Raw genomic sequence first — 23,961 nt, 5'->3', positions numbered from 1 at the left:
TAGATATCATCAAAGTGCCTCTCTTTCTCTCCTCTCTCCCATCTTTTTCCTTCCTTCCCACTTCTATCTTGAACATAAATTTAAATATTTAACATTCAGTTTGAGAAAACTGTGACCTGATATGAAACATATTTATCTTGCAGAGGTTTTCCCCCTTTTACCATAAAATGTCACCCTTCTGAGAAAGAGAAAGGCCATTATATGGCCTCATGAAAGGATGAGGTTTTCTTCATAGCAACCTTCCCCAAATGTGTTGAGCTATAACCCCAATCAATTCCAGCTTGTAGAATAATTCAATGATGTGTATTAGAGTTGCTGTGAGTGAGTAGGCAGCTATATAGGTTTTATAAATAAATAAATACATTCTATCATAACTAAGGACCACATGTTTAAGAAGATTCATCTAAGGGAAGGATTGGCAACGTGATTTATGCAATCACAATTCCTCTTTTCATGTGTCGCAAGAATTATCCTTCTGGGTTCAGTTCCAAGTGGGGGAAAAGACACTGGAAACATGGAGGCTGTTTGGAAAGATGGTTTAATGGTGGACCAGACCGTATGGCTTGGAGTTCCAAAGTGAAAAGGATGATCACATGCTTCAAGATGTTGGGTGAAGGAAAAGAAGGGAGGGAAAAGAGCAGAAATGCTGAGAGTCTCTTGGTTTTATTCCTTCTGTTGGGATTTGAATTTGAGCTTGTATTCTGATTGGTTGTCAGAATCCTATGGGGCAATGCAGGGGCAAATCTGTGGGCTGTCCTGAGTCCCAGGCTTGGTTGAGCCGTGTTGGATGATGATGTAATGAAATGGCTTTGGCCAATTCCTATTATAGCTCTACCTGGAGTAGATCTTTGTTATGCAAAATAGACTGGCCCAGGCCAGAGTTATGGTCCATTAGCAAAGGTAGGGGAGCTAAGTTTCCGCCTCTTTGAGTTTCTACTTCTCTCTTTAGGGGAAATATTCTGCCTTTTTAATATTTCCTAGGATATTTCATTTTTCTAGGAGAGGGGTGGGTGCTAACTTCCTACACATGATTTCCAGATCACAGCTACTAACAATTAACGATGGCTTCTTGCCACTGATTCAAAAATTGTAGCCCAAATCCTAAAATAATTTTAACATGTTTCAGAAATAGCTCCCCAGCCCTCAGAAAATCCTGATGGAACTGTTTTGCACCCTTCTTCCTGCTGTGGTGCCTGATTACCTAAAAGATGCTAAGTGTGATTGATAGCCATGAAATGGCCATAGCTTGACCCTAATCTAAAATTTTATCCCATGGCCAACTGGCTGCTATGACACTTTTTATGGCAAATATTTGTTGCTCTCATAACCTCTTACCTCCCCCCCCAAAATCTGATGCTTGATTCTGGCAACGTGGACCTAAGAGAAAATATTTGTGTGGAAGATGGGGAAGTTATTTTGTTTTTAATCATCAATATATTTCACATACTTTACCACAGTATAACAGAATTTTCTATTACAGTTAAGTGAACTTGTCTCCTCAGCAGAATAAAACCCAAAGACGTGGATGGGTAATAGATTTGTGTTAAAACTGAATGGAAAAGATTTATGGAGAGAGCTATTGTCTCACTATAGAGAAGCTAGTATATATTGTGTCTCTCGATATATTTAAAAGGAATGAATAGGTGTTGCTGAATTACAGTTGTATGTTGAAAAATGCAATAAGAGTTAATCATTATAAATTAATGTTGCATAGTTTGAAACATCTCTATATATTTAATACAGTATTCTCAATCCATTGACAATGAATGTTCTCCTGTACATATTAATAACTTCATTCAACCTTCATCAGATCACCAGCTTAGCAAAAATGTAATTTCAAGTGGGTTTCTTGTTCTTCATGATCATTATTACTAAGCACTCTTTTCTACTCTTGACATATTCTTAGGTAGCTACTTTCAACCTAAGTGGTTTTATCAGACAGCTTGATGAGAATCATCTTGCATGATGGTATGAAAACATTTCCATACAGGCAATTTTCCCAGAAACTTCTAAGTTTCTTTCTTTCCCATGTTATCAATTTCTCCAGGTTACAAGTAATACCTGCTAATTCTAAGAGCTAGCCATCTTCTGTCTGAGGCTAAAAACATCATGATGTTCTTTCTTCTGTCCACATGTAGAACTCAGTTGGAGTGGAATACGACTTTCAGTCATCTCTGGCAAGTGGTATTCAGCAGGTTCTGACCAGTTCTGGAGAACCAGTAGCAGAAATTTTAAGTAGTTCGGAGAACCGGCAAATACCACTTCTGACTGGCCCCGCCCCCATTTATTCTCTGCCTCCTGAGTCCCAGCTGTATCCCTATTTTTACTATTTGTTGCCTGTTTGACAGGAATGCAGTAATCCACTTATGGAGGGATCCAGTAATGCCGTAAGAGTTTAGTTTTAACAGTAGTTTGTCATGTACCACTGAATCAAAGGCTTTGCAGAAGTCTATGTAAATTGCGTCTATAGCTTTACCCTGTTCAAGTAGAGTAGTCCATATATTTTTGCAGTGTAGGAGTTGTAGATTGCAGGACAATTTTTTTTCCTGAAACCAAATTGTTTTTTGGAGAGTAGGTTGTTTGACTCTAATCCCAATTGATTCATGAAGATGGAGAGAATATTTAGTGAATATTTGAATAAGGGCAAGGGCTCTGATTTTGGTCACCTCAAAATTTAAGTAATGGGAAAGATTTCCAGATGTTTCTAACCTTTTAAATTTTGATACTAGCATGACTAAATGGCTCTATATTTGAGACAGCCCATGAATTTGGGGTACGTTTGTAATCCTCACTGAACAAATCAGCCAGCGTACTGACCTACAAAGAGGTTTTCTTGAGCTTTGAATCAAGGTATTCACAAAGAAATGTAATACTAGGACAGAGGTGTGTGAAAGTTTGGAGTCTAGGACAAGGATATTTCCCTGCCTGCAAATGAACAATAAATGATAGTCCCATTTAGTCCAGAACAGGTAGCCAAAGTTTTGGTATTTTGATACATGAAAAAAATCACAAGTGCCTTTCTTCATCTAATAAAAAAAATACAACAGTGCGGATCAGGGGTGTTCAACTCAAGGTTGATCCGGACCACATGGTGCTTAGAGCTGGCCCGTGGGATTGCCCTGGAAACACCAGCCCACGGTGCCTCTGCCAGCAAAAACAGAGCTTGGGAGGGCTGCGCATGTCCCCCATCCCAGCTCTATTTTCGACTGCGATGGCTTCCTGCAACCTCTGCCCACAAAAACGGAGCTTGGGAGGGTGTTTGGGCCACCATAGGCACCCCCGACATGAGTGACATTGAGCTGGCCATGCCCAGCCTAGCCACGCCCACCCAGCCCCCAAAGGTCAAACACAACTCTGATGCGGCCCTCAATGAAATCGAGTTTGACGCCCCTGGTGTAGATAATCGCCTCTCAGGGTAGCCATATTGCCCACTTAATGATAGGACTTGGGTTTCTTAAAAAAGAAAAAAAAATCACTTGCAGAGAAGTGATATACTCATAGCATTTTTATTTCTTTATTTATCTTATTTATCTTAAACAGGATATTTTTTAAAAATGGGTTTCAAAACCAAATTACCTCAAATGTCTCTGACATCCTGAAATTTGGCTTGCTTGCATACATTTTACATTTTCTTTCCCCTGAGTGGATGATGTCTGAGGTGGCCTTAATATGGCCTTAAGTATGCCATAGTTAAAATACGGATTTGTCCCCCCAGGTCTAACATTTCCAAAAACATCCTCAAAGTGTGTAACATCCATTCTACTTTGTCATCTTTGCTTTGGAGGGAACTCAGATGACTGCAGGACACGGAAACAAAGACAAGAAAAGCAGAGGATGGATCATCAACAGGGACAGCAAACTTTTGGGAAGAAGGGCTGATAATGAAACAGAATCAGTAACAAGGAGAGAAGCCATTGATAGTCTAGCAGGGGGTCAAACTCGCGGCCTGCGGGCTGGATGCATCATGCACTGGCTATGCCCACCCCCGTTTTAGTGAAGAGGGAAAAGTTGTGATACGTCATGTGACGATATGTCACAAGTTTGACACCTAGCTGAATAGGAAACTGAGAAGGTAACAGAATAACAGAGTTGGAAGCGACTTTAGAGGTCTTCTAGTCCAACCCCCTTCTCAAGCAGGTGACCTTATACCATTCCAGACAAATAGCTGTCCAATATCTTCTTAAAAACCTCCAGGGGATGAAGCACTCACAACTTCTGAAGACTTATTGTTTAGTGCCAATCATTATTACATACATATCCTGTGTTGTTCTCAAAATTACCTCTCTTGGTAGAAAACCTGCAGATGCAAATTTTGAATCCATGTCCTTCCCCCCTCTCCCTCGTTTCAACCCAACAGTTGCAAATTTTGGTTGAAATGTCTGTCATCTTTTGTCCTTCCCCTTTTGGGTGACCTAGATCCTATTTTTATTTTCCAGTCCAGGAGTCAAACTGTACTTTTCTTTCCAAGGAGCACCTTAAATGTGTATGAACAAAAGAGATATATTCTTCTGCAATTGCTATTCACTCCAATAAGCAGCAGCACTGCCTCTCCTGATGATCTATCTACACAGTACAAATAACTAAGGAAAGAGGAAACTGCCCCAGATCTCCTTCCTCTCTTCCCTCCATCCCACTTTTCTAGTTTTCAAACATGAAAAATTTAAAAATATAAATCTTGTGACCAGGGAGGGATATCCATACTGCGTTCAGAAATATCCCCCTTTTGCTTCTCCTGGATATAGATGGTTCCAAGGGGCTGGCAAGCTTTCCAGCTGCTCTTCCACAGGCGGACATTTGCTTGGCATTGTATTTAACACGCTGCTATTATGCCGTTGAATAAGAGACTCCCATCCTCCCTCCGACTACTCCATCTTTCTCGCCTCCCCCCCATTTCTGTTTTTCTTTTCTGGGCTGGAAAAGCAGGAGAAAAAACGGCAGACTCCGTTCGCTACAAAACAATAGAAAAGGTTGCACCGTGGCCGTCTTACGCCCCACTTGGCTATGAATTGTCTTTGGGAAAACGAGAAATCAGAGAAGAAGAAGAAGAAGAAGAAGAAGAAGAAGAAGAAGAAGAAGAAGAAGAAGAAGAAGAAGAAGAAGAAGAAGAAGAAGAAGAAGAAGAAGAAGAAGATAACGATAATAACGATAACGTAACAATAATAATAACAACAATAACAACGACAACGACAACAACAACAACAACAACAATGATGATGATGATGATGATGATGATGATGATGGCATCCCATAGGAAACAAATGTTGTAGAAAGCAAACGGAGAGAGAGGCGGGTGGGGGTACTGACGACTATGTGAAGCATGTTTCGGATCCCGGGTTTGATCGAGGTCGCGAACAAAACGCCCAGAAACGCGCGCACACGTGCACGTTTGTGCGTGAAAGTGACGCTTATTAAAATGACATTGAGGGCCCCTCGTTATATTATGCGCTGCTTGCAGAGGGATGTGACTCTTTGGAGAGTGTCTCCTTTTTTCGCTGTAGCATGAACGATTTAAATACCTTTATTAGGTGTCTGCATCTTTACCTGGGACCTCAATTGCCATCAGGATGAAGGCTCTCTAACACCGAAACCATCCTTCTCTGCAGGGTGTCTAAAGAAAAACGCCACTTGTGAGCGCCTGTAATGGGCTTCTAGTCTCACATTTTCCAGCACTTTTTCCTCCTGTGAATTTCTTTAAAAGCTTTGAAATACCCTCCCTGTCTTCCTATCCAAGACTTCTTTCTTTCTTTCTTTCTTTCTTTCTTTCTTTCTTTCTTTCTTTCTTTCTTTCTTTCTTTCTTTCTTTCTTTCTTTCCTTTTTAAATATTCTTTCTTTCTCCTTCCTCCCTCCCTCCCTTTTTTCTTTTCTTTCCTTCTTCCTTTTTTCTTTCCTTCTTTCTCCTTCCTCCCCCCACCCCTCTGCCCTTCCTTCCTTCCTTCCTTTCTTCCTTCCTTCCTTCCTTTCTTTCTTCCTTTCGTGTCACATTGCCGGCTATACCTTTCCAGGTGGATGTTTGTATTACAGAGGTTGCATTACATTGTGCTTATCTCACCGGGCATTATCTGACACGTCCGCGCCTCTGCTCTTCCATTGGACCTTAAACGTGAGGGGCAGGGGAGCCTTTTTCGTGCCTTAATCGCAGGTCGCGTGTGTGTGTGTGTGTGTGTGTGTGTATATATATATATATGTGCGGATCGAGGAGGCGGGGGCAGCGTGCGTGTGTGCGTGCGTGCGTGTGTTGGGGAGGTGGCGGCAAAGACTGGCAAAGCAAGTAACAAGGGGGGGGGAGAGAGAGAGAAGATGTGTGAGTGTGTGTGGTACTTCCTGTGGTATATTTATGGCCAGGGCTTCGATTTCCGGTAGCTGATACGGGCTCTCTCCCCGGTGTCTCACCCAGCGTTTAATAATATCGCCGAGAAAGGAGGCGGGGAGCTGTCGGAGAACACGCACACAAACACACGGGGTGGGTGGGTGGGTGGGGGGAGGAGGAGGAGGAGGAAGGCGGGGAGCTGCCAATGAGCGGGGTTGAAATCCGCGCTCCCCTCGCCCAGACACAACACTTCTTTCCCCCCGCCAGCCTAAACAACCTCCGATTTATAAGAAGCAGCCCATCCAATATCGCTCATAGACCGCTGTCTCCTCTTTCCTCCCCCTCCTCCTCCTCCCTCCCTCCCTCCCCCCCCGCTCTCCCCGTCCCTCCCTCAAATATCACGCGGTGGGGGACCAAACATCGCATTCTTATGGACGGGCACGTGCAGGTAGGTGGATCTCAGCCCTGTGGGGAGCTGGAGGTCGGGCTGGCGAAGGTCTTGCGGGGGGGACCCCTCTCCCCGCCCCCACCGGGTGGGAGACGGGGGAGCAGCTTCTGGGAAGTTAGGACATCTGGCTGGACGTAAAGAAAAAGCAAATCTGGCTCTCGTGGGTGGTGGTGGTGATGCGTGGGTGGGAAGGCAGCTCTTGCAAGACGGGATGAAATCGCTTGCGAGTGGCAGCAGCTGCTTCTCATCCTTTGGAGGCGAGGAAAGGAAGAGAAATGGGGCAGTTATAGAATGGGGGAAGGGAGGGAACATAGATAAGAGGGTCCCCCCCCCTTTTTTTGTTTTTTGAGGGGTAAAAGAAACCTCAACACTTTTCTCCTAGAGAAGGACCAGTGGAAGAACCTTGCAGAGCTGCACCCTGGACTTAGTGAATACTTTAAAAAAAAAATATCAGAGTTTGTTTTGCTTCTGTGTGTGTGTGTGTGTGCCTGGGGATGTAAGTTTATTAGAGCATGAAAGGAATGAACTGCAGCCCCCCCCTTTTTTTTTTCTTCCTTCCTTCTCTGGCGGGATTGGAAGACAGCTGATTGAAGAAAGGGAGGCATCTTTTGTGGTGATGGTGGTGGTGAATCAAAGGCACACAAGTCGGTGCCTGTTGAAGAAGAGGGTAGGGGCTGAATTTGGACCTGCCCATCTGCTTATGGGCAAGGAAATAGAAGCAAGGATGTTTGGGGTCATGAAAAAAAAAAGTATATCTTCGGTAGAAAAATGATGATTTGGTTAAACAGAGAGAGGTTGGAATATACCCAAGAAGGAAGCATTACAGTTGTTGCTTTGTGCTGGAAGTCAGAAAGTGACTGAGGATGTCTAGGGACAGGTGTACCTGTAACAAGGTTAGTTGTATATACAACTAATATAGCAAATGGTGTGTTTCTGTAGCCAAGGCACAGACTTAACTGTATATATGCACATAATAGAGCTGGTAAATGTGGCAGGACAGGCATCTTAACATGAGTTCCAAAGAGGCTGATCCCATCTAACAATGGCCCAACAGAGGCTCCCATTGAGTTTACCGAAACTCTCACCCAGGTAAATGATCTTAGGGCTAAATTTTCTGGATGCATTTGTTTGGTTCAAGGCAGATAATACAAAATGGAAAAGTAGGATATTGTATACTGGGACACAGCAAGCAGAAAGATACTTGGGCAGAGCTTCCCTCCTTTCTTTCTATGACAGTTTTTGCAATGAAACGTGAGACCCTGTGTCTGATTCCTGGAATTTTACTCTGCAAAAAGTTTTTCGTTAGTTTGACTTTAAAAGGAAAGACGTGAGAAGAAGAAAAAGAAATGGGAGAATATGGAAACAAAGTTACAAGGAAAAGCTTTCTGCTTTGTTAAATGAAGGATCTGGTCATCAGAGTTTAGAAAGGAAGGTAAATTCTTCTAGCTGTTTTGGAATTCTTACATACAAGTTCAACAATTATTGTTTTTAACGGTAGAAAAGAAAAGAAAAAGAGGAGAAGGCAGAAGTATTTATTGTCTGGTAATCTTGTGCACAGGAACTGAAGTCTGGTAGCATATTCATTCATTACAGCCCTCTAAATTGTTTAAATTGATATTCTATTCATGCTTACGTGTACTTCGACCCAATTGATTGTATTGAATTCAGTACCTTTATTTCTGGCAGTGCATATATAGACAGAGATCCAGAAACTTGAAAAGAAGTTAAACCTGCTTTTCTGCCAACAAAAAGGGAAGGTGCACAGTAGCAGTATTTGTATTCATCCCTCAACAATGCAAAAATGCTAATTGTTTTTTTTTTCAGAATGAATTAGTGAAATTCAACTCACGGTAAGCATGGAAACCTCTGTTACAGAGACGTGACTTCAAAATAGGTTTCTTTATCCCAAAATTCTTGTTCTTTCTTTTTCTCTGTTAATAAAGACTTGCAGAACAGCAGTTTATATAATGGCAGTTGCTAACCATGCATTGTCTTCAGTAAGATAGTTTAGATTCTTATGCGGTTTACTAAGAGAGCCTATGAGCAGAATTTTCATTATTTCATATGTAGGATCTGCGTATTCTAGTCACACTCATTAACTCTGAAGTCATCTTTTTTCTCCCACACTGCATTCAGCAGCCATCATCCATTCTATTAAGTGAAGCTGTTATTGTGTTGATGAATTAATTATAATAAGGTGGGCGAGGTAATATTTCTATTGATATTTGTATAAATTATGATACTATCTAGGTTAAATATTGCTATAAATATAGTACCTTATTAAAAAAAAAATTCTTATTTACATCTTGGTGATAGTTCTTTTGAGTTTATTGGATTAAAATCCTAGTTCTATTTAATGCTTGTTCATTAAATAAACCTATATTAATATAAGATTCATGCTGAATCAAACCAAATATGTATGCTATAACAATGGTTTGTGCTTAGCAATCATCCAGATATCTACAGAAAATCGAAAAGCTGGACAAGAGTTTAGTTACAACTTCCAGTCCATACAGGTAGTTCTTGACTTACAACCACAATTGAGTCCAACATTTCTGTTGATAAGTGAAACAGTTATTAAGTGAGTTTTGCCCCTTTTTGTGCCACATTTGTTAAGTGAATCACTTTCAGTTATTAAGGTAGTAACACAATCTGGCTTTCCCATTGGCTTTGCTTGTCAGAGAGTTGCAAAAGGTGATAACATGATCTGAATTTCACATTCAGTTTTACCAGATGACTCCAGATGTTCATATTATAGAAATAGCCTATTTCTTTCATACCATGTTTTATTTATAAACATCTTTTCATTCCTATTTGTTATATTTTGTGTTAACCAAATATTTCATTTTTTCTTACAGAACATTATACTATCATTGTATTTTAGGGTTATCAATTTTCTATCCACTTTTTCTCAGGTCTTCAGTATGCATTGAAGTATAACTGGACTTGTATACAGTATTTTGTGTTTGGCCATACCTATCTGTTTGTAGGGTACTTACATTACATTCATTTGCCATTTTAATGGTTCTTTCCCATATACGAAAGTTAAAGTAAAGCTCTTGTTATAGTTTTTATTTCATTTACTCTAAAGCATTTGGTATCATCAGCACACGTGGATCTGTCAATGTTCATCAGTTATTCCAGATCATTTGAGAAACCTTTTCCTGAAACAGGACCTAGGGAGATCCCATTGTTTATGTCCTTTCAATAGAACAGTTTGTTATTTTTTTTTAAAAAAATGGATCCCTGCTTCCTGTTCTAAAACTCAACAGTAAGACAGCTTCTTCTCTTATCCAAAGATTGCTAACTTTGCTGAAAATTTTTTGATAAGGGAGCTTTTAAAAATAATCTAAAAGTTTGTATACGAACCACAGTTGTTTGTTGACATCTTGAAATACTATCTTAGATGATTTACACCTTGCTTTTCATTGACTGACAAAATAAAATACTGAAGCAATACAAAAAGTTAAAAAACATTTATTAGAGTTAATTAGCTAGTCAACTAATAGTTAAATGTCAATTCAATGCCTATGTGCAGATTTTATAAATATTAAGAAAACAGAGGCTAAATGAGTTCCAGTAAGGTCAATTGCACAGTCTGGAAGCAACATGCAGGATAAGACTTTCTTCCACATGCCAGAAAGAGAAAGCAGTAGACACCATGAATAGGTTCTTGCCTGCAAATATTAATAGTTTCATTCAGAAAAGATAATATCCTAGATAGCTAAACCCTACATTGTTCGAGATTTTAAAAGTTTGTACCAACAGCTTAAGTTATGGCTGGTGATCAGTTAGCAACCCAGTAAAGAACTGAAGATTGGGTTCACAAATTTCAGTAAATGATTTGTTTTAACTATGTAAACTCTATTTAATCTAGAAACTTTTAGAAACTTTCCACAGAAGCAATTCTTAGCATAACCTGGATCTTGCTGTGGCAATAGTAAGACTGCTGGCATCAAACGTTACTGTTCAGACTCTCTTTACTATTTTATGACTAGCTAAGTTTCTCAGCATGGATAACAGAAGGAAAAAATTGCATGAATTATGGCCTGGAACAAAGCCAAGAAGATGAGGACAAAGAGTAAATTGTCAGGCCCTTCTAGTGATGCTAAAAAATAACCTTGAATAAGCCTCCAGGTAAAAGAAGAGGTAGCCTTAATGAATCCGTTGGCTCTTTTTCAATAAGATCTGTCCTTCTTTATGTTTAATGATATTTATATTTCTTTATAATGATTTACTCAGAAGAGATGCTAAACTAACCAGTCTGTTAAGTTCTTGAATCCCTCTGCATCTTTATTGGCCACTTTCCAAGTCTTTAATACAGAAGTGTGTCTTAATAAAATCTGCAAAACTACTCCTCATTGAATGTTAGATTACAGCAAAAAGGCCTATGTTCCAATTTTCATGAAATTAATTGGATGCTCTTGGACAGTTACTATTTCTCAGATTTACCAACTTTAGACAATTGTCTGTATTAAACATGGCCTTCTATTGGTCCATGGTGACACAGTGGTTAGAATGCTGTATTGCAGGCTAACTCTGCCCACAGCCAGGAGTTTGATCCTGACTAGCTCAAGGTTGACTCAGCCTTCCATCCTTCCGGGATCGGTAAAATGAGGAGCCAGATTGTTGACTCTGTAAACTACTTAGAGAGGTCTGTAAAGCACTGTGAAGCGGTATATAACTCTAAGTGCTATTTCTATTTCTATTGAACTTCATGTAGGAAGGACAGGATAATAGTATAAAACTACTTGAAAATGTTCAAGTTCATACAGTATGAGACTGAAAGAATTTGGAGCAGTTATTCTAATGCTGATAATACCTCAGCGAGATTATATGCACCAGATATAAATTCTATTTCTATATTTTCTATTTGAAACCCTAGTTATTACACTATATTTCTGCTCTGTCAACAGTCTTATTTCCTGGACATACGTAGGATATAAGATACTGATTTTTATTACATCATTGACCAGTACAAAGATTTGCAGAGCTTTTCATTTCACAACACTTTTCATCAATCAAAAGAAGTTAGATTACTTCTTGAGTTATATTTGAATAGATTATGAGACTTTCAGATTATAAAATTAAGATTTAAAAATAAGTAAATAACATGCATTAATTCTCACTTAATTTGGTGTGACTGTCTTACATCCTTTAAATTACTATTCAGGTTTTTGTCATAAGTGTATATTTGCTTGTAAAGCAGTTTGGATCATTTTAACATTATGTATACAACATTGCTTTTAAATACATTGCCATGTGTTATTGAAAGGATTATTTGGCTTTGCTTCCATTTTATTTGTGGTTACGATCAAACGTACTTTGTTAAGGTTTGCTATAAAATTCCTCTTGATGTTACTGTAATTGGATTCTTCAAAGGAGTAATGCAATGAATCTTAATTAAGTGATAGAAATCTGATGCCTTAGCATATCTTTTTTAACCATAGTAGTCTAAGACAGGATGGAGTTTTTGACAGTTGTTTTATTCATCACACAGCAATAAAACTGAATTTATTACATTAAGGCTCTCCTATTATGTGGCTAAATCTGTCCTACTTTCCTCTCTGTGGTATCTGTGCTTGCAAATTTGCATCAACATACATTTGCATTTGGTTTTATTTGTTCAGTATTTTGCAAAAAACAGTGGGCATTATGGTGGTGGCACAGTGATTAGAATGCAGTATTGCAGGCTAACTCTGCTCACTGCTAGCAATTTGGTCCTGATCAGCTCAAGGTTGACTCAGTCTTCCGTCCTTCCAAGGTCAGTAAAATGAGGACACAGATTGTTGGGGGCAATATGCTTTGTCTGTAAATTGCTTAGAGAGGGCTGTAAAGCACTGTGTAGCGATATATAAATCTAAGTGCAATAGCTATTGCTAAAAACCCAATTTTTGCTACAAATATTTTTTACTTTGAGGCTTGCAATAATTTAGCTGCTGCAGATAACCAGGCCCCATCTACAGTGTATTGCCTATGTTCCTTGTGTACATGTTGAAAGGTTGCCTAGCTAATCTCCACTGATATTAGCCCTATTAATGTTAGCACTACTACTATTTGTCTAAGCTCTTTCCTTTAAAACTGTCTTCATTACCTATAATTCCAACAGGTGGGTTGCAGGGACAGCTTAAAGAGGCAAAGTAGTATCACTAACTTTTCTAGATAGATTATTGTTATTAAACACATGCAGAGGTATGTATTTAAGAGAGGTATTAATTGCTTGTAGCATCTTTCCATGCTGTTTGTATTTATTAAATATACAAACACATACACTCAAGCAAAATAGTTATAGGATTTAGTATACAGTAGTTGTTCCCTTCCCTTTGCAAACTGTTATTGAAGATCTAAAGATCTGGGACAGGGCTTTTCAAAGGACAGTACCAAATGTGCCAAAAATTATAGATTCAACTCTTTAATCAGTCTTTTAGTTTAATCTTAAAAAGCAAACATTATTGTATTATTAGTCCATGGGAAGAATATTTTTTAAAATTGTATGCTATCCTAAAGAGAGATTCTTTAAATTGTTTTAACAACACAATAAAATATTTTTTAAAAATTAAATATGATTTGAAATGTATAGTATAATAATGAGACACTCCAATGTAAGTTTTAAATAACATTTTATAACTTTATAAATAACTAATGATAATAATGAAAAACTAATTTCAATGACATTTCAGATCCTACTCTTACCTACTTGCAACTTTTTAATTATATTTTATTATTTTATTACTTTAAAATATATTTTTCATTTTCAAAATAGTTAATAACTTAAATTCACCGCAGAATAATTGCTAAGCAAAATGTTTCATTATGAGGGCGGCAGTTCATTTCTTCCCAAGATCTGTGCTAACCTTTGGACCGTTTTGCTCCTTCTTTTTTTGTTTTTTGAAATATATATTTGAAACACATTGCCCAATGTATGTAATTCATTATATTCAGTTTGGTCTTCTAGTGAAAGCACCAAAGTGGGAGACCTTGAGTTCAAGTCTTGCCTTAGCCATGAAAGTCCACTGATGACTTTGGGCCAGCAATGCTCTCTCAGCCCAAATCACCTCACAGGGTTGTTGTGGGAAAAATTGTAAGAGGAAGGTGTGTTGGATAAGTTTGCCTCATTCACTTATTTGTAAAAATAATAAAGGTTGGACACAAAGAAATAATTAAAATCAAAATACAATAAAGATGCCTTTAAAGTATATTGCCTGTTTTCAGAGAAAATCTGAACATTTTTACATTTTTAGTTAGTCCTAATTAAATATATTGTTATATCTGGCTACTGATATCAGTGGAACTTAAAGGGACTTAATTTTACTGAACTGGGTCTACTGAGTTTACATTAAATGGAAACTTCTCCAAAACTGATGACTGTAACCGTCCAAATACTTTGGAGCAACAACTGCTTATAATTGCCTTGATCTTTTTTTAAAATGTGCATCTGTACGTAGGAGCCATATGTGTATGTAGTATATGAAAATCAGCATTCCTTAATAAACTCATTTGTATCTCAACAATTATACTGTATTTGTTTCCTTGGTAACAAATATACTACACAGATTCCTTAATAAGATTCTTAATCTGCTAGCAACTTTGTATATTGTCTTGCTTAATAATTGTTTTCTTGAACTGCATATTAGGTCTGGTTATATGACAGTTGATCCATATGCTATTAAAGATAAATCAAAGATAAATTATCTTTGAAAAATGGGATCCTTTCACGGATGAGGATACTTTGATACTGATGGGCACATTGAATGAGAGTATTGTATGGAATATTCCTCAGCAGCCCCATATCCTTCTGTACTTCCAGAAAATATTAAAAGAGTGTTCCTCCAGGCATTGGCTAAAGTGAGACTGAAACCTGGTCAATGTAAATGTTCATGTGCAGAGAAGTCTTGTTTTGAATTGCTAAGAACTGTTTTAATGTTATATTTTATTGTCCCACCACCCAGGCTTACTGTATATTAGATAAGTGACCATATAATTCCTTTGAAATGAAAAAAATAAATATTAAAATAAAGTAATATAAAATGTGCAGTCTATTTTAGTATCAGTAGATGAGCTGGGCTGAGCTGGAAGGCAAGATTAAACGTGTCATAATTCTGGAGTCATTATGCAGCCACAGGACACCCAATTCTAAGCGCTTGTGAATTTTATTGACCCCAAACTTCGACCGTTAGTTGACCAAATTCTTGTGAAGAGATTATTATCTCAATTATCTTGTAATAATAAAATCTTCTGTGCTTTGAACTCAAGCAATGCTTCTGGTCATTTGCACATGACAATATTTCATATAAAGGTACAAACGTACAGTATGTTTTGTCTATTCATGTATTTTGCTACTGGATCTAAACACCATATGCTACTGGATCTAAACACCATAGCACCATATTACTGCTGTTGCATGTGGTATCACAGTGTGTCATAGAGATTAGGAATCTTATTATAACCTGAACTATTCTTCTGGAAAGTAAATATAAAATGGAAATAATAAAATAATATCTATAATGCAATCTCTTAACCTTATAGGATAAAGGCATGTGAGTGATGGTTTCAATACTGTTTTCTTTTGGAAGAGAAATTAATCTCTTTAAGTACTAAATAAAATCAAATTTTAATAAATGGAAATACATAGAATAGTTTTGTTAGACCAAATGATGGTAGTGGATCTGCTATAATTGGTGAACATATTAATTTATTGAGGATATTAAAAAATGAATTATTGTGGACAAGCCAATATCATCTGCCTAAGTAACCAATCCTTTTACATAATGCTGACAGCCAAATTAATAAAAAAATTATATGAGCTGTCCAATAAACATGAAAATATATTTTGTTAAATCAATCTTATTTTAAAATAATAAGAATATTTATGAACTTTAACCATTGATTTATTAGTATAAGATATAATAGCTGTAATTTGATTAAAGAAAACCTAATTGATTGTCCTTACCATAAACATTTTCTTAATTACTTATCAATAAATAATGGGCAATTTCAGAGTCAGGAGTAAAACTCTTCTAATTGAAAATCAGTAAAGTAGAAAATCTCTGGATTAAGTAAAAAAAAAAAAAAGCAAATGGGGAAATGTACCAACTTCAGAAAGAATCCAAAAGGTACATTCTCACTGGACTTTAGTCTGGCTTCAGTCTTTTCTCTGTTAAGCAAATACATGTTTTCTTAGCTTTTTGTTGTTTATTTATTTATAAAAATTAGTAAATAAATTATGGCTGTTGGGGGAGATATTAATTCTTTTAAAAAGCTGGTTGTTGTACCTCCCTTTTCATGCTTTTACTTTGTAAATAACATTTCCTATTTGTATATACATTTGAATAGGTGTGTGTATGTATATACACACACACACACACACACATACATACATGTATGTATATATATGTATATTGTCAAGCATTGGGAAAATCCGGGGATTCAGGCAGTTCAAATAAGTATAAAGATATATTGCAAGCTTAAGCTCTCTACAAGAATCTGAACTACTAACAGTCAAGAGAAATTTGCAGGAGATAAAGAGTAGAAGGAATTCAAGGTGGGCTGGACTTAGATGTTTTGTGGGCATGCAGGGACTCATACTGATGCTGCATTTGACCCTCAAGCTCAGCCTGGTCATCTCCTACCTCTATATATGTATATATGTATGTATGCAAGTGCATATATTGTATATCAATGTCTTCAATATCTCATAGGATTTCTCCTCGTCCTCAAATATTTTTTTCCATTGGGTCTGATCTCTTTTCCTCAATCAAAATTAGCTCCAGTGTGCAGGACTAATTCTTCGGTTTTGCTCCTCTTCTGTGTATCATGGATTCAATCATTACATGATCAGTTACTTTCAATTCTGCAACTGATTATTCTCGGTATGAGGTTAGATACTAAATAATAGCCCCCCCCTTGTTTCCTCCCCCCACTTCTGACAAATGAAGTTGTCAGTGACAGCAGAAAAGGATTTGTTGGACCTTTGACTTTTGGCAGAGTTAGATTCCCAGCAGATGTCAGGATAATTGAAATCTCCTATTATCACTATTGCATGCCTATTTGAAAGACTAATGCAGAAAGGCCCCATCTGTATCTTTGGCTGTCCAAGTGATCTATAACAAACTCTGACAACTGTATCCCTTCTGTCTTTCTCCTTTTATTCTTAAACAAAATAAACTCCTTTTATTCTTTTCAACAGGATTTCCATGTTTTGATTATTGAATTTCTGTACAAATGCATTTTTTCTTTACATACATTGCAAGCCCCCTCTCTTCCCTTTCTCCTGGTTTAGTCCTTTTCTAAATAAATTGTAACCTTCCAGTGCCATATGTCAATCAATTAAAAGTTTTAGTTCTATCGTATGTGTTTTTAATCCAGGACATTTTCAGTTGTCTTTCCATAATTACTTATTGGTTAGAGGCAATATTTGTTCTGTCTACTGATTATGAACTTATAAAATATTTAAGGGAAGGTCTACCAGTCCCAAAATGGTTGGTCTATCAACAGGGTCTCTTTCCATTTAATTCATCATAGTTAATGATGATAAAACTATATATAATGCACTTTTCTATTTTACATTTTTCTTGGATCTTTTTTTTTAAATTTTAGTTTTCCATAATTTGCTAGTTTCCAGAAATATCACCCAGTCTTTAAGTGTCCCTTTTGCCACAAATGTAATATGCTACGTCTGCATTATTTTGCTTACGAATGTATTCTGACCTTTCTGTGTTTTAACAAAAAAAGGGTTTTTTTCCCTTCGTTTTACACAGATTTTTCAAATCAGACTGAATAGTAATCCTTTTTTTTATTTCAGATATGAAAAGTATTAACTACCTTATTATAGAATTACTTTGAGGTAAGAGGGTCAGCCTATAAATTTTATAAAATAAAATAAATAAAATAAATATTTCAATATAGTGCTTATTAAGGATCCCAACTGCTCTCGTTTCTGTGTCTGCCCCTCTATTTTTTATTTTTTATTTATCTTTATCTTTAGAGTAGAGAGTAATTGAAAATGAAATTGATCCAAATGTATTGTTTTTATTGTCTTATACAAACTATATTAATGGCCCCATCTAAGCATTCTTTTAATAGTTTTACTGGGTACAAAATTATTTTCTTGGTTTGGGATACAAAGACCTAATCATTTTCCAGAAAAATAAATTGCCTCATTTAAAAACCTTTATGTACTGTTTGTCTAAAAAAATTATATAAAACAGTGGCCCGATATTTCTCAACCATGGCAACTTTAAGATATCTGGACGTCAATTCCCAGAATTCCCCAGCGATCCATGTAGAAATGGCTGAAACAGCCTATTCTTCAGAAAGATCATCACAGATCTCATAAGATCTACTACTTTCACTCATTTTGCAATGATTTCGCGAATAACTGTTCTCTCAGTTTCCCTTATTTACCAATTATTTCAAAAACTGACTCAAAAAGTGCATTGAGCTTTCTCAGGGACTTAGATGGTAAAAGTCCTGGCAATAGTTATGTAAATTTTAAAATTATAGCATTATCTTTTTATGTTGATCTTGCACAAATTCAGCTCCAGTCTGTTTGAAATTGTATCTATTTTTCTTCAGTCTCCTGAGCCTACATTGTTCCTTTGAAATCTGCCAATATTCAATATTTGGCTGATGTTGGAGTTTCATTTTTGTTTGTGTGTGATTCTGTGTTAGGAACTCTTTTTTAGTCAATAATAGCTTCTTAATTTAGTTTCTTTCTAATGAATTCAGGTAGTTCTCCAGTTACAACCACAATTGAGCCCAAAATTTATGTTGGTAAGTGAAATATTTAAGTGAATTTGTCCCATTTTATGACTTTTCTTACCATAGTTGTTAAGTGAATCACTGCAGTTGTTAAGTTAGTCATGCGGTTGTTAAGTGAATCCGGCTTCCCTATTGACTTGTAAGAAGGTCGCCGAAGGTGATTACGTGACCCCCTGGGACACAGCAACCATCATAAATACAAGTCAGTTGCCAAGTGTCTGAATTTTGATCACATGACCATGGGAATGCTGCAACGGTTGTAAGAGTGCAAAACAGTCACCAGTCACTGTTTTCGTTGCCGTTGTAACTTTGAATGGTCACTAAATGAACTGTTGTAAGTTGAGAATTACTTGTACTCTGTCCTTCACATTCCATTATTAAGGTAGATTTGTTTAAAGTTCAGAAACTAGCAGCCATTTCTGTTTATATCAATGCTTTTTTTTTTAAAAAAAAAAAAGCCACTTGTCTTCTAGGTACTTCCTCTGCTCTTTTTAAGTTTCTCTAGAGACTTTGTAAAAGGTTCTTTGTTCTCCTCGATCTTTCTTAGTGTTTCTGAATCATGCTTTGTTTTAGCTTTCCAGTTAAGAAAATCCTTACTTCTTGAAATCATAGTCTACCACTCTGCTATATTTCATAAATCAGGATTCATGTGGTCGAAAGTGTTCCAATTTTGCCCTTGATTTATCTTGGGAATAAGTATACTTCGAAATCTCACCATCTCTGCCCCAAGGTAATAAATTTTCTTCACTGTTAAATTAAAACACTATGCACCCGTACTTGACAAGACAGACTACACCAGAGTGAAATTTCCTGCTTTTGCTAATCTTCTCTATTTTCCCCTATTTCATCTATTCCAAGCCACTGCTGAATGGGGTTTTGATGGGGGCTGATTTTTGTGCAACACAGAAGAAGCAAAACGAGTACTGTTCTCACCAAAAGATGGGGAAAAAACATTAGTCAACACAATGCAGCCATAGGAATGGGGGCAGTTTTGGCTGCAAAAGTATTTCTGCCATCATTAGACTCTTCCTTCTATTCCCCCAATCTGTCATAACTTGAGTTGTATCAAGTTTTTTCAAAACTCAGATTAAGTGAATAAGTCAGAGGCAGTACTTTAAGGTTGAACTTCTTTCTTCAATTGGTTTTTTATAGCAACAATTGTTGATTTCCAGATTCCTCTTGTTCTGTTTGGAGGGCAGAAGCTATTTCAGCCTAGGATAAGTTGCTAACAACTGCAAAATTAAAGCTCTCAGAGTATGGCGGGGTGAGCGATCGAATGCTATCATGTGTTTTTTTCCGGTGAGACCAGCCTATCAGGACAACCTGGCCTACCCAAATATGGGACGGAGCATATTGCTTCTGCTATTGCCTTTCAGCCCCAACACAAAAATAGTTTGTCGTGAAAGCGACTGCCTGCGAAGGCTCCTGGATTAGGGCTGAAAGGTAAAAGCAGAAGCAATATGCTCTATCCCGTATTTGGGTAACCAGGTTGCCCTGATAGACTGGTCTCACTAGAAAAAACACTTAATCTCTCCCCTGGTATAGCCAACAAAGCGAGGAGAGCCCATGGCTTAGAGGTTAATACATCTACCCAATATGCAAGTAGCCCAGGTTCGAATCCTAGAAGGGTATGGTTAGCTGATGAGAGCTAAATAGCTTCAAATAGATGTATACTAATCTCCCTTTATTTCTTTGTCATAAATATAAATTCAACACAAAAATAATGCTATCATGCAATTCTGACATATTAGATCTCTACTGAATCTTCAGTCAGAGCTGAAGTGGTCAAGAGAGCTCCAGATTCAGTCTGGTCCAGAGGTGGTGTTCAGCAGGTTCTGACCTGTTCTGAAGAACCAGTAATGGAAATTTTGAGTAGTTTGGAGAGCCGGCAAATACCACCCCTGACTGGCCTTGCCCCCCATCTATTCTCTGCCTCTCGAGTCCCAGCTGATTGGCTGGGTCTTCTTTTGTTGCCCCGCACAGGAGAACGGAGCTGGAAAGCAGGTTAGTGGGGTGGGGAAGGAATGGGATTTTGCAGTATTCTTCCCCTGCCACACCCACCAAGCCACACCCACCAAGCCACACCCACCAAGCCACACCATGCCCACCAAACCACGCCCACAGAACCAGTAGAAAAACTTTTTGAGTCCCACCACTGGTCTTCCTTTATATGTCCACTGCTACTTCAAGAAGCTAAACTCTTGTAGGTCTAGCATGGTAGCTAAGCAGGGTCAGGAAGATATATTTAATTTAAGGAGGTATTGTGAAGAGCTGCAAGATGTGGTTTGCTTAAAGCCTGGTGTATTTTGTAAACTGAAGATCGACCAAATCCAGCCTAACTATGGTTTATTCATATAGATCTATAGCTTGTCCTGAATCAAATTGGATTACAAATATCCTGTTTGGCAAGAGTTAATTCTACAGCTTTTAGGAAATGAAGTTGGTGGAAACCATATTTGTTCATGTACCCATAACGATTCAGAAGAAGTGTGGCTTCTGAACACCAATACACTTGGTACCTTCTTCAAACCAGAAACACAATTTGTTGTATCTTGTGCATGAAACGTGTACATGTTTCTAATTTTAAGCTGATTAAAAGCTGTCTATGAGTCATGTTGCATTTCCTTCCTGTCAAAAATCTGTAAGCAATTTCCAACTCATCCAAATATTTTGCAACCGAGTATATTATTAAGTAAGCAATTGAAGCATCCTAATATGCTAATCTGCTGAAAATTAAGATTGGCCACCTTCTGGATATAATCAGAAAGAACTGTCTGGCATAGAAGTATATGAAAATGAAATTCTACTGGCATGAAAAATACTCCATTATGCCAGACGTGAGGTTTGTGAATTACTTATGTATGGAAGAAGTACAGCATTACTGTGCACAGAAATAGATAATTTATAGACAAGGTTGTTATTAAACATAACTTTAATTTACACGAAATGTGTTATTCTTTAATTGGTTCTTTTAAGCAAGCTGCACCTGCTTTAATAAGCACATCATGTTGTTTGTGTGTATTGTATGTTTTTTTTTAAAAAAGAATGCTTAAAATCTGTTTCCCTTGGTTTTTGATTAAAACAAACAGAAACTTTATATAATCATATAAAGATTGTGTTATAGCTTCTGTGTGATTATCCTTTATTAAACAGATTGCTTGTTTAAGAGGTCAGTAATAGTTTGTATTGTTCTCTGATTGTTATGTAATGCCTAGATTTTTTTCCCCCACCACTAAAAGTTAGACTTTTCAGTTAATGGGAGTAGAGAGGCAAATAGGGTTATTAAAACCATTCTGAAATTTGTGTTCTTTTTTTTTAATGACAGAACCCTTCCATTTCCAAACACTCTTAACCTACTAATCCATTAAGATTTGCTTACCAGTGGTTCTGACAGCATGTAGACACACTAATCGGGTTAAAGGTTACTATTTGGAAAATGTGGAGTCCTTGCTCAGAAAGTGCCTGATCTGGGGGCTGGGAGAGTAATGGTGAGCTCCCCTAGGGCTACCAGAATAATATCAGGGAGCATTAGATGGAAGAAAAAGAGACAGTTTGGTCTAGTAGTCAAGGCATCAGACTAGAACATGGGAGGCCATGAGTTCAAGTCCTGCCTTAGCCATGAAAGCCAGTCTCTGCTCTCTCCTTCTCTCTCTCTCTCTCTAAGCCCAACCCACCTCACAGGGTTGTTGTTGTGGGGAAAATAGGAGGAGGAAGGTACGTTGGATATGTTTGCCACCTTGAATTATTTGTGAAAATAATAAAGGCGGAATAAAAATAAAGAAGAAATGCCAGAAAAAGACATAACAAACTTTTAGTCACCATTTGTTGGTCGTTCGGGTTCCTGCAGCCCTGAATTTCCTTTGATGGATAGAAAGGAAACAAAGACAAAAGTTTGGGAAGCTATCTGTCCTGAATGCAATGGGATCTCCTGTCTTGGGCAGGAGGTTGGATTAGAAGACCTCCATGGTCCCTTCCAGCCCTGTGATGATGATCAATGGCGGATTAAGGCTCACTGGTGCCCTAAGCACTGACAAATCTTGGTGTCCCTCTCCTTCATACATACATACAAATGAAGCCATAATCTTATCTTTGTGGTGCCCCTTTTGGGCCTGGTGCCCTAAACACATGCTTCATGGTTAATACACCACTGCCTGTGATTCTATAATTCTGTATCCCCAGGTAGCTGGCAACCACTCATTGAAAATGTTTAGTGGGTTACTAACTCATTTTGGATTGAGGAGTTTTGGTGAAAACTTTCTCCATTGGCTGCAATTTTTATTGTACCATGATAGTTTCTATTAGCTGGAGTTTAGAATTGGCTTTTAAATACAGCTTTGATTATGGCATTCTTGAATTTCTTGCTAACAGTTTCAGGTAGGTTTGAAGTGATACAGGGTTACAATTTCGAGCCAGCATGGCTATTGCCAAAATCATCAATCTGGGAAAACTGGTGTGTGTGTGTGTGTGTGTGTGTGTGTGTGTGTGTAGTGTATTTCTTTCTGTCATTTTATATTCTCCCTTATTGCTAAAATGAGAGATTCAGAAATTTTAATGTTCCTGTAATTTGGGGCAAAATATCTCCTATGGAACTCGAACTTAAAATGTGAGCATCTGAGTTTTTAGATTGCTCGTATTTTTCTCCACATTTCTCCTACAGGCAGTCCTTGATTTTTGACCAGCCATTAAACAACAATTCATGGTTATGATGGTGGTGAAAACTGGCAACTGGCTCACACTTATGATGATTGCAGCATCTTGCAGTCAAATGATCACAATTTTGTGACTTTCCCAGCTGGCTTTCAATAAGGAAAGTGAATGGGGAAAGCCAGATTTGCTTAAGAGCCATGCGATTCACTTAATGACTGTGGGAAAAATGATCGTAAAATTGGATCTGGTCATATGATGACTCACTTCACAACTGAATTGCTTAACTGAAATTTCGATCCCGACTGTGGTTGTAAATGGAAGATCATCAGTACATATTTTGGGCTTTTAGCATACCTAATTAGGAGGCTTCAACTTGATCTTTTTGTCAATTTATTCTCTAAAGTAAATACAGGTAGTCCTCAACTTACAGCCACAATTGAGCCCAATTATGTTTATGTTGCTAAGCGAGATATTTGTGAAGTGAGTTTTGCCCTGTTTTACGACTTTTCTTCATTTTTTTAATCACTGAATCACTGCTGTTGTTAAATTAGTAACATGGTTGTTAAGTGAATCTGGTTTCCCCATTGACTTTGTTGTCAGAAGGTCGCAAAAGGGGATCACATGACTCTGGGACACTGCAGCTGTCATAAATGTGAGTCAGTTGCCAAGCATCTGAATGAAAATGATGTCACCACCGGGCAGAGGTGGTATTCAGCTGGTTCTGACCAGTTCTGGAGAACCAGTAGCGGACATTTTGAGTAGTTTGGAGAACTGGCAAATGCCACTTCTGACTGGAGA

At 37.7% G+C, this 23,961-nt stretch overlaps 1 protein-coding gene across 5 annotated transcripts in view; it reads left to right on the top strand.

The window, feature by feature from the left end:
* Positions 1-6,321: 6,321 nt before the first annotated feature.
* The window catches only part of KIAA1958 (KIAA1958 ortholog), a 64,250-nt gene continuing 46,610 nt past the window's right edge, over positions 6,322-23,961 (top strand). For 2 of the 5 annotated variants that reach the window (XM_087957580.1, XM_087957577.1), the window contains exons 1-2: positions 6,322-6,756; positions 8,581-8,606. The gene's annotated coding sequence lies outside the window, so the exon portion shown is untranslated. Of the gene's footprint in view, positions 6,757-7,330; positions 7,846-8,580; positions 8,607-23,961 lie in introns of those variants that run through there. The other 3 variants (XM_087957581.1, XM_087957576.1, XM_087957578.1) reach the window with 2 other exon arrangements.

The sequence above is a fragment of the Notechis scutatus genome, chromosome 2, assembly GCF_049901735.1.
Source record: "Notechis scutatus isolate UNSWTSFEM ecotype Mainland chromosome 2, rNotScu1.2, whole genome shotgun sequence".
NCBI classification, from domain to species: Eukaryota; Metazoa; Chordata; class Lepidosauria; order Squamata; family Elapidae; genus Notechis; species Notechis scutatus.
The sequence above is the reverse complement of the archived record's forward strand: the minus strand, read 5'-3'. Positions and strand labels throughout refer to the sequence as shown.